The following is a 12,666-nucleotide window of genomic DNA, read 5'->3' on the forward strand; positions in this document are numbered from 1 at the left end:
CACATGCAGTGATTCATTTCAGTGCAACTGTTTTAACTTATTCTAAGTTAAATTATAATTTTTTTTGTAAATCATAATAAACTAAAAGCAGAATGTACATCGTCGTCTTTGAGGACATGAGAATGTTCTTTTCATCAATCACACTTTGGTGTTTCTGTTGAAGGTTTTATGGCACCAAAACACTAAACAGATTTTTTTTTTTTAATAAATATTCATTTTGCTCGATGCTGATTTCTTGCCCAAGTTCACTTACAGGACCATTCAGATGTTAGGTGTGTCCAAATTCAATACTTTTTTCTTCATTTTTATTTCTTACATTCTAGAACAGGGTGGCACGGTGGTGTAGTGGTTAGCGCTGTCGCCTCACAGCAAGAAGGTCCGGGTTCGAGCCCCGGGGCCGCCGAGGGCCTTTCTGTGCGGAGTTTGCATGTTCTCCCCGTGTCCGTGTGGGTTTCCTCCGGGTGCTCCGGTTTCCCCCACAGTCCAAAGACATGCAGGTTAGGTTAACTGGTGACTCTAAATTGACCGTAGGTGTGAATGGTTGTCTGTGTCTATGTGTCAGCCCTGTGATGACCTGGCGACTTGTCCAGGGTGTACCCCGCCTTTCGCCCGTAGTCAGCTGGGATAGGCTCCAGCTTGCCTGCGACCCTGTAGAACAGGATAAAGCGGCTAGAGATGATGAGATGAGACATTCTAGAACAATGCTGAAGGCATCAAAACTATGAAATAACACCTATGGAATTATGTAGTGAGCAAGAAATAGTGTTAAACAAAGCAAAATAGTTTATATTTTAGGCCCACTTTACACGGGGACGGTATAAAACAAAAACGCAGAAGTCCGTTTTCGTTCTCACTTTTTTCCGCGTCTACACAACCGTTTTCAAGGAGGAAATCTGCGTCTATATGGTGACGCATAAATGTCTCCGCTATGTCTGCACGCATGCGCAACATCTTCCGTCTTGTCTGATCTGCACATCTGCGCCGCTGTTCTGTCAAGTTATCCTACCAAACCTACTACACATGCGCGAAATCCAGCAGGGTAGGAAAATTCAACAGTAGTTTTGTCCCATCGATCAGCTGGGCTGATAGAAAATCGGTGAGAATTTCACGCATTTGCCGATTTTTATGTTTTGCGCGTATTGGTCGAGTCTTTGGCCGAGTCAAATAATTTGTAATGACTTGTTTTAAATAATAAAACGGTCTGTATGCGAACTTGCTAGGATAACTTTACAGAACACCGGTCCGGCTGAGGTACTGTAGTGCTCGAGGGAGGAGCAGGAGCAAACCGAAACTCTTTTAATCTGCCTTTATTAAGTAACACTCACTCTTGTTTCGGTGAAGAAGAGAAAAGGCAGTGTCCATCTCAGCAAAATAAACCCGTTCGGCTGCTAGTTTTGTTTTCAGTCTCGGGTTTATGGTTTCACGAGCGGCTTGAATAGGCGGCGCGCGTGCGTGTGTGTGTAACTTGGCGACACCAAACTGAGGAGCTCCAGCTGGGCGGGTGAGCAGGAAAACACATCTACTGCATTAAAACACAGAGCAGCTTGAAGGTCCGTTGGATCGATGTAATCAGACATGCTCTTACTTTTTTACTTACTTTCTTACTTCCCGGGCTGGCATGTACAGTGTATGATGTAAACGCGTACCCGACGTGAGCAGATCCGAGCAGAGTTTCGCGTATTGGGTAGTTTAGACGGATATGCAACGGGGGCCGTTTTTAACTTATCCACTTTGGAAGGCGTTTTCAATTTTATCCGTTTTTCAGCCTCGGAAACGCCGTCCCCGTGTAAACGAAAGGCACTTCTGATAAAATATTTAGTCGTTTTTACCCGACAGCGTCCTCGTGTAAACGGGCCCTTAGATTCTTCAGATTAGACACCTTTTGCTTTGATGACGCTTTGCACACACGTGGCTTTCTCTTAACCAGCTTCATGAGGTAGTCACCTGGAATGCTTTTCCAACAGTCTTGAAGGAGTTTCCATACATGTTGGGTACTTGTTGGCTGCCTTTTAGCCCAAGAGCATTAGCTCAAAATTGAGTCCAACCCGGAACAAATTAGTAACAAGCTGAATTTTTCAGAATATGTTCAGAATACCCTTAGGAATAACATACTAAAAGTCCCTGGGAATCCACCTTGTGCTTTCTGAGAAATTCAAGATGGCGTCCAAAATGGCCGCCGATTGGAGATTTTTCAATATCTCAGAGATAAAACATAATATAAATGCAATTAAAATGTTAAATTATATGTTCTCTCATACAAGCAATGCAAATTCACCATTGTCACACTGTTAAAATTAAAATTAACCAAGATTACAAGGTCATTAATGTGGAAGTTACATGGAATTTGATGGTTGACATGATTGACAGATTAGCTTAGTAGGCTACCTACATACATGAACATTAATGTAAGACAACAATTAGACATCAATTTCCTTAATATTTGGTGCATCTTTAAGTTTTGATAAAATATTAAAGGGAAATTAAATTTGAGAACTCTATCTTCTAAAACTACAATGGCAAGCTGTTTCAGTACACTTCAACATTCCGGTGACTTTCATGACAAAAAGGTCTGCCTCAATAAAAGCTCTTGCTTATAAACAATGAGTAGACTTAAACACTTCTCAGTGCCTCAGTTGTAATGCTTGGACCTTTGTTGTACCATCAGTGAAGTAGGGAATTTATTCAATGCCAGTGTGTTCGGACAAAAAATGACTAAACTTAGCATGACCTTTTAAAAATGACTGAACTCAGCATGACCTTTTAACATGCCATTTTTCATTTTACACCACCAATTTACTTTAATTAATATTAATGAAAATAAGTGCTCCAACCCCTAGTAATTGTGTTTGTTGTTTTGTGAACAGAATAGGATGATATGGAGTGAACGAGTAACCAATGGATCCACACTATACACAAATATACTGTTATAATAATGTGTACATTGTTATTATATAATGCTAATACACAATGTAATTAATACACACATGTTGGAATTTACTCTCCTACCCTACAAAACATATATTCTGACCTTTTAATTGCATTAATATTTTGTTTTGGGCCTGAGATATGGGCAGATCTCCATTTGGCGGCCATTTTGGACGCCATCTTGAATTTCTCTGAGAGCACAAGGGGGATTTCCGGGGACTTTTAGTATGTTATTCCTAAAGGTATTCTGAACAGATTCTGAAATTTTCAGCTTGTTACTAATTTGTTCCGGGTATAACCCTATTACTCTGGGCTATTTCTTACATTCTGCGTTCCAGTTCACCCCAAGCCATCTCATTTGGGTTTAGGTCAGGTCATCTGATGCAGCACTCCTTCATTCTCCTTCTTGATTAAATAGCCCTTACAGAAGAAGACTTTGTCACAAACACACTCAAGTAGGGTGAAATTCATCCTCTGCATTTAACCCATCTGAAGCAGTGAACACACGCATACACACCCAAAGCAGTGGGCAGTCATGCTGCAGCCTTGCTCAAGGGCACTTCAGCCCAAGGCCGCCCCATATTAAGCTAACCGCATGTTTTTGCACTGTGAGGGAAACCCATGCAGACACAGGGAGAACACGCAAACTCCACACAGAAAGGCCCCCGTTGGCCGCTGGGCTCGAACCCAGAACCTTCTTACTGTGAGGCGACAGTGCTAACCACTACACCACCATGCTGCCCAACTCCACTGAGCCTGGAGTTGTGTTTTGGGAACTCGTCCTGTTGAAAAACAAATGGTCCCACTAAGTGTAAACCAGCTAGGATGGCATGTCAGTGCGGAATCCTGTGGTAGTGATGCTGGTTAAGTGCGCCTTCAATTTTGAATAAATTGCCAACAGTGTTATCAGCAAAGCATCCTCACACCCACCATCACACCGCCTCCTTCATGCTTCATGAGTGGGAACCACACATGCAGATACCATCCGTTCCCCTTTTCCCCCCCATTGCACAAGGACACAGCAGTTGGAACCAAAAAATTTCAAATTTAGCCTCATCAGACCAAAGTACAGATTTACACGGGTCTAATGTCCATTTCTTGTGTTTCTTAGCCCAAACAATTCTCTTCTTATTCTTCACCTCCCTCAGTAGTGGGTTCTTTGCAGCAATTCATCCATAAAGGCCTGATTCACACAGTCTTCTCTGAACAGTTGATGATGAGATGTGTCTGCAACTTGAACTCTGAAGCGTTCATGTCGGCTCTAATCTGAGGTGTTGTTCATTGGTGATTTCTGAGGCTGGCAACTAATCAACTTATCCTCTGCAGCAGAGATGTGTCTTGATCTAATTTTCCTGGGACAGTCCTTTTATGAGAATCAGTTTCATCAGAGCATTCAATGGTTTTTACAACTGCACTTGAAGATGCACTTAAAGTTCTTGCAGTATTCTGGATTGACTGACCATGTCTGAAAGCAATGATAAACTGTCATTTCTCTTTACTTAGCTGAGTGTTTCTTGAAATAATACAGATTACTACAGTTGTCAAAAAGGGCTATTTACTGTACCTTAACGCTACCTTGACACAACACAACTGATGGTTTCAAATGCATTAAGAAGGCAAGAAATTCCACTAATTAACTTTTACCAAAGCACACCTGTTGGCTGAAAAGCATTCCAGCTGACTGGATAAAAAACATGGTGAAGAAAACACTTAATTTAGTATTTTACTTTCACTGGATGCTTGTTCTTGCGTGCTCTCTGCTACACAGCTGGGCAAGAAACAGTCAGCGTTATCAGTGCTCCTCTAGCTGCTCCTGCTTATGACCCATTTTTAGCTCTCATATCTTTGTGTTTGACGTCTTCAACTTCACCACACACGGGAGTCTGAATGCACTACCAAGAACTCTTGTACAGTCAACTCCATGAGTATTTGGATAGTGGCACAATTTTTGTAATTTTGCCTCTGTGCACCGCTGCAATGGATTTGAAATGAAGCAATCAAGATGTGATTGAAGTTCACCGAATGCTGACTTTCCTCCTCTGAGATGCTTTATCAGGCTTTTACTGTAGCCTCCTTCAGTTGCAGCTGGTTTTTGGGTCTTTCTGCCTTCAGTTTTGTCTTCAGTTCGTGAAAAACATGCTCAGTTGGGTTGACTGACTTGGCCATTTAAGAAAATCCCATTTCTTTGCCTTAAGAAGCTCTTGGGTTGCTTTCACAGTATGTTTAGGCTCATTATCCATGTGTACTGTGAAACACCATCATATCAGTTCTGCAGCATTTGACTGAATCTGAGCAGAACCTATAGCTCTATACACTTCAGAATTCACTCTTCTACCTCTATCAGCAATCGCATCATTAGTAAACACTTGTGGCCCAGTTCCACTGGCAGCCGTACATCCCCATGTCCACCATGTTTGACAGATTATGTGATATGCTTTGGATCATGAGCCCTTTCTTTCCATTGCCATACTCTCTCCTTCCCATCATCCTGGTACAAAGTAATCTTGGTTTCATCTGTCCAAAGAATCTTGTTCTAGGACTGGGTAGACTTTCTAGCAAAGCCTAATCTGACGTTTCTATTCTTGAGGTAAACCCTCAGTATTTACATTCATGAAGATGTCTCTTGATTATAAACTTGTAAACCATGATAGATAGGCCTACCTCCTCACGAGTGTTCTTAACTTGGCTAGATGTTGTAAAACAGTTTTTCTTCATTAAGGAAATAATTCTATGGTCATCCACTTTACTTGTCTTCCATGATCTTCCAGGTCTTTTGGTGGTGTTACATAGCTTGCCAGTGCATTCCTTCTTTTTCAGAATGTACCAGATTGTCGATTTGGCCACTGCTGAAATTTCTGCTATCTCTCTGGTAGGGTCCTGTCGCCCCCCCCCCAATGATGGCCTCCTTCACTTGTATCGACACCTCTTTGGACCACATATTGAGCAGCTGCCAAATGCAAAGTCAACACTTGGAATCAACCTAAGATCTTTTATCTCCTTCATTTGCCATGAAATAACAAGAAAACAGTCCATAATTGCTTATCAGTCATTACTTATCTTTTTTTTTACTTATAACCATTTTTTTAATCATCCCTCCCCTTTCACAGGCTCAAAAGTAATTGGGCACAATTACTTTTGAGCCTGTGAAAGGGGAGGGATGATTAAAAAAAATGGTTATAATTCCTCAAAGGTTAATGCAATATTTTTTGGTCCAAAAAGTCAAAGTCCCTTCCATGCCAGGATCTGGTCTTCCCAGGCAGTCTCCTGTCCCAGTACTATCCAGCTCTTTTGAGGTGCATGAGTGTAGTGCCTCTCACCTATACAGCTAGGGCTGCAGTGGGGGGCTAGTCCTCTGGTAACCACAAGAGTTTGACTTCCCTACTTGCAGCTATATTGCAGCATGCCTTGCCAGATGGCAGTAGGTACCATTTTTACGATGGTCTTTGATATGACCCGACCATGAGTAAAACTCAGTCTCCCAGTCAAGACGCGGACACGCTAACCACTAGGCCAACTCAGTCATATTGGTTGGTAAACCCTTTGAATTCCAGTTGAAAGTCTACACTCCAACCACATCTTGATTGATTGATTACTTCATTTCAAAACTATTGTAGTGGGGTATAGAGAGAAAATTATGAGAATTGTGTCACTGTCCAAACACTTACGGAGCTGACATACAGTATATCAGTTTTATAAAGCTATAGTTTCCAAAAGTACAGCATTCTTCACTAAATTACAGAATGGTCTAATTAAATTTACTTACTTTAAGTCATTTGAACATTGACTTTTCATTCACTTTGCCAATTAAAAGGCCTGTATTTGCCGCAAATCTCTAAATCTTTAAGTCAAAGTGAGACTGCTCCTTATTTAATCAAGAGCCAATCTTTCAAATGCTAGACTCAAAACAACTAAGTAAACCACCACCATCTGCAAACAGTCTGAAACACGAATTGATCTAACGGGCCAGAGTCAATAAAGACCAATATCATATCTAATGTATTTTTTTTAACTTTAGCACTCATCAGTATTGCAGTTAATTTTTGTAATGTTTAAATAAGAAAGCAAAAAAAAAAAAAGGTTTGTTATTAAAATTGGGCAGGATGAAATATTTGTTCTTATCGACTGAAAATGCTAAAATGAAGTGGATTAAATCTATCACTCAGCGTTGATTATGAGATGGGAACAGTGTTATAGGAATATAGTATTGTTTGAAATAAAAGACGTCAGACTGTATTTTGAAAAACGAAGCACATGGTATGTAAGCCGGATGTTCGTACAATGAGTTCAGATAAAAAAAAAAAATCTCAACGTATTCCTGAATGCTAAGTAAAGTCATGTCTTATTTTTTTTAATGATAAAATAGCAGTTCGTACTGGTGGACTCGGATTTGTATTTTTCCTGGAGTAGGGTTTTTTCATGCTAGGTGCCCACACATAGCAAGTGTTGCCGCTGTACTAATGAGCCCCCTGAGTCCTGAAACCCGCTGGAGTACTCCATGACTCATTCCTCTTGGCTCGAAGGTCAAACATGGCTTGTGGTGAACAGCTCCAGGAGATTATCTCACTCATTATCACATTACATGTTTGTAATATGTGATAACAGGGTGCTCAACACTGATACTTTGGGCTTAGTGGAAGCTGGTTTCTCAGCTGATCATGACAGCTGTGTAACTGATGTGCTGCTTTGCACTTACAAACCTTTTGCCCTGCAATGTATTAGTCATGCAGGACGATTATAATAAGTAAGGAATAAAACAAAACGGTGCATGCTATTATCGGAAAATCATTTATGTTTGATTGTGATGACCCAACATGAAGCTGAGTTGTTGTTACTTTCCCAAAGTTGATTATTTTCCAAGTCTTCCAAAGTCTTCTATTTCACTTAGCAATATGCCAACAGTTACATTATATTTTAAGGTTGTTGGTACATCCATCCAAATTCTCATTTATATCTCAAGAATGAGTGGCTATTTGTCAGATTTGTATGGAATTATCACTGGAATCAGCCACTTGCTTTTTGTTGGAATGAACTGATTCACGTTCTTCAGAACAGGGTCAAGGTCAAATGTCTAAAATACAGCTCCCTGTGAAAGTTTTAGAAGGGCAAGGACAACTAACTCTTTTTTTTTTTTTCTCCTATACATTGAAGATATTTGGAGTCGAGCTCAAAAGATGAATATCGGACACTAGACCAGAATGGCTTCTTTCATTTCCTGATATTTATATCAAGCTGTGTTAAACAACTTGGAACATGCCACCTTTTGTTTCAACCCACCTATTTTTCAAGTCATGAAAAATATTGGCATGTGTCACTGACAGGTGGTTCTTGTTGCCCAGGTGTTCCATGTTAGATTAGTTTTTTTTTAAAATAATCAATTACTACCTCTGAATAGCTACTCTTGGTTTGAGCCCTGGATTTCACCTGTGAAGACTGCATTTGTTAAAAGGATAAACCAACATAAAGACCAGAGAGCTGTCTATGGGAGAAAACAAACCATTCTGAAGCTGAGAAAAGGAGGTGGGAAGGAGGGGAATCAATCAAAACCATTGCACAAGCATTGAGCATAGCCAATACAACGATGAGGAATATCCTGAACAAGAAAACCACAGGTGTGATGACCATCAGAAATCGAACAGGTCAGCTAAGGAAAACAACACCAGTTGATGACAAACATTGCGAGAGCTGTGAAGAAGAACCCAAAAACAAGTCAGTGACCTCACCAACAATGTACACAGGGCAGGGTGAAGGTATCATAGTCCATCGTTCAAAGAAAACTTCAAGAGCAGAAGTATAGAGGTCATACCCCAAGATGAAAACCACTGATCAGCAATAAGAATCAGAAGGTCAGATTGAAATTTGCAAAGAAATACAGAGGTGAACCACAGAAGTCCTGGAACCAAGGTAAACCTTTACCAAAGTGATGTAGTGTGGAGAAAGAAAGGATCTGCTCATGATTCAAAACATACGAACTCATTGGTCAGTAGTATCAGGGCTTGGGCTTGCATCTAAAACTTTTAAACAACAGATTTTCCAAAAATACTAGATATCGCAATATTTATAACAGTGCTTGTGAACCACTGGGCTGGCTGCAAAGTGCCATCTAGTGGGCTGTGAATTTTTTTCCAAGTTAAATCTAATTTTTACTCGTAGTAGTAAATTGCTACAATTGCTGGGTTGCATCCGATGTCACATCCACCTTATTAAGCTACAGTCATGCTACAGCTCGCGATGCTTTGCGATGGGTTCTTGATGAAAATGAGGCATTTCGGTGGCGATATAGATGTGAGCTAAAAGTTGTGGTCACATTGCAGGTGAACACTTGACTGTCACGCCTTTATGCACTTGAGTGTGGTGCAGCTCGAACGACTGCACGCGCTCGCGGAGTGCATTGTGCATGATCTTGGGACCCAGTCGTTATGGGAAACACCTGATACTGATTTGAGCGCAATCAGCATGCACAGATGTGGATGCTGTTTTCACAGAGACTTTACGAAATACCATTATCACTCTTGCATTTGTTTCTAGCCATGTTTATGACTACTCTGTTTTATAATTCTACTTTACTTTCGTTTGTGTTTTTGTAAATATGACGCCTGCTAATAAACACTCTTCCTGAACTTGGAGCCGTCTACTGCCATCTATCTTGTAGTGTCCTGATCCCCAGATCTTTAACCCAGCCACGTATAAAAGTTGCACTCCTCCATGCTCTTCCAGGTTTTCATCTGTGTGTCCGTGTAAAACAATGTCTGCAGCACCAAGTAGTTTGAGATGTCGGGGAACTCGATGGATGGATCATTTTCCAACTCGTAGGAAAAATCCTTCTGTGTTAGCGTGTAAGGATCTAATCCTGGGGTGCCATGGTAACGGCCCGCGGGCCGGATACGGCCCGATTGGTCATCACATCCGGCCCGGTGGTTCATGAGACTTTTTTTTTAATAATAAATTAATAAAAATTGAATGTTGTGTTTTTTTTCGTAATGATTTTAAATCTAATGTTTCAATTTGATTCCATTTTCGTGTAATCCATCGGTTCGTTTTTAGCTGCTCTCTGCAGCACGCGCAGGTGCAATGACCCGGATTTAATGTAGAGTGGGCTAGTTGTTGCTCGTTCACAAGCAACAACAGTCTATAAAGAGAAAAGTTGATTCTGAGGGTCGCATCTTTCAGGAAAAATGGAGAGAGAAATACTTTTTCTGGGAAGTAGGGGGAAAACCTGTTTGTCTGATTTGTTCGCAACAAGTGGCTGTACCGAAGGAATACAGTGTCAAAAGACATTACGAGACCCACGCCGACAAATACAGCCAATTCACCGGGCAACGCAGGACTGAAAAGCTAAATGAGCTTGCCTCAAACCTTCAAAAACAGCAAGCAGCTTTCTCAAAGTCTCGAGAGACACATGAAGGTTCGTTTTAATATCATACATCATCTTCAGTTCTCCTTTAATGTTAAATGCGGCTGTTTTCAAAGAGGGGTGTCTCAATATCTTTGTTGTACATTTTATTTCATGTTAGGGGCAGTGAAGGCGAGCTACATCATCGCGTGGGAGATCGCAAAAGTGTCCAAGCCATTTTCGGAGGGTGCATTCGTCAAGGATAAATACGCATCTGTTGGAATCCAATCTTTCTATCAGTCATTGCCACCAGAGTACCCAATTATCACGGCCTTTGCCGGTAAAATACTCTGTATGTTCGGGACAACATATTTATGTGAACAGGCATTTTCAGTAATGAATATTAATAAATCGAAACTGCGTAGTCGTCTGACCCATGGACATCTCAACGATGTCATGAAAATAGCAACTGCCCAGAGTCTGTCCCCCAATGTCGACAAGCTGGTAAAAAGTTAAAGACTTCTGGCTTCCACATGTAAAATGTAGCTGGTATTTCTCCCCCATGTTGCTGTGTGCTTGAGGGGGAATAAACAGGATGGGTGTGTGGAAATATATGTGGGACTTGACCAGCAAAGTTAATGTGCCATCTGTAGTTTGTTTTTATTGGTATGTTCAGTCATATTTGGCTCTTTTAAACTAATGCTACTGGATATTTAGTCACTTGACCTATTGGTGGAATTATTTACCCTGGCACTTCTTTCTTTTGACTTGTTTAGGCCTACTTGCCAATCGTTTTAATTGGCCTAATTAGGCCTATGCATTGACATGTTTTTGATGTGCAAGATCAATAAATCTGATCTAAGTCATTTACAGTTTACACTTGTTATTTGTGTCTTAGTCCATTTCTGTAGCATTTTTTTTTAATAAATGTAGGCTACTTGCATGCTTAGACTGTTACATTTTCAGAGGGTAAATTGCTTTTGTCTGCCATGTTATTGTGCGCCTCATTTTGAGGCTATAGCTTTACAATTCCTTTTGGGCGTATAGGCCTTCAAAAATCATATAAAATAATGTCCTTTTGTTGAGTTAGTGTCTGGTCTTTTCAGGCCAAAAGTGTAATTCGGCCCCCAAGGTCCCACTTGAAAAAAATCTGGCCCCCTTACCAATTTCACCCTGGCACCCCTGATCTAATCCCATTGAGTGGGTTCTATACCCACTTGTTTTGAGTGAGTGTACTTCTTGGTTTTAATAACTTGCTTGTTTTCTGTACACAAACATGGCAATAAGTTCTTGTGTTAATGGACCAGACTCCACTTTTGGATCATTAATCCCTTTTGACTGAGAATGCCCTGCATGCATGGGTTTGGCTTCTGGCACATCCATACAGTTTTAAATACAAAACCTACAATTAAAAACAGTTTGTTTTTATTGCATTTATTTAATTCCTGGGCTCCTGTCTGTAACAGGGAGTGATACTGCATCCTATTAATACACTTTACAATAGATTATTAGGTTCTAATAAAATAGATGAGCCAAAATAATTGGGGATCTTTTTTAATGGGCCTCGACTTGTTACAAGTATGAATAGGTGGGCCTTAAAGTAGAAAAGGTTGAGAACCCCTGATTTATAGAGTTCTAGAATATGAATACTCATTGAAAAGTTTCAGTCTGGAACTCTTAACTGTTGTTCAGCATGTCTGGCTGGAGGAGCCTCACAATCAAGTGCTTCCCTGCCAGATAAATTTCCAAGTAGAACTGTTTATCGGAATCTAGTAACCCTTAGGTTTCCAGAGAACCCATTTTTAAAGAATGTAGGCTTGCTTATGGAGTGCAAGCAAAACAGTGTCACACTTTTAAAAAAATCATTATACCCTACCGTTCAAAAGTTTGGGGTCACTTTGAAATGTCCTTATTTTTGAAAGAAAAGCACTGTTCTTTTCAATGAAGATCACTTTAAACTCATCAGAAATCCACTCTATACATTGCTAATGTGGTAAATGACTATTCTAGCTGCAAATGTCTGGTTTTTGGTGCAATATCTCCATAGGTGTATAGAGGCCCATTTCCAGCAACTCTCACTCCAGTGTTCTAATGGTACAATGTGTTTGCTCATTGCCTCAGAAGGCTAATGGATGATTAGAAAACCCTTGTACAATCATGTTAGCACAGCTGAAAACAGTTGAGCTCTTTAGAGAAGCTATAAAACTGACCTTCCTTTGAGCAGATTGACTTTCTGGAGCATCACATTTGTGGGGTCGATTAAATGCTCAAAATGGCCAGAAAAATGTCTTGACTATATTTTCTATTCATTTTACAACTTATGGTGGTAAATAAAAGTGTGACTTTTCATGGAAAACACAAAATTGTCTGGGTGACCCCAAACTTTTGAACGGTAGTGTACTTCTACAGAA

The sequence above is a fragment of the Neoarius graeffei genome, chromosome 23, assembly GCF_027579695.1.
Source record: "Neoarius graeffei isolate fNeoGra1 chromosome 23, fNeoGra1.pri, whole genome shotgun sequence".
In the NCBI taxonomy this organism is placed as follows: Eukaryota; Metazoa; Chordata; class Actinopteri; order Siluriformes; family Ariidae; genus Neoarius; species Neoarius graeffei.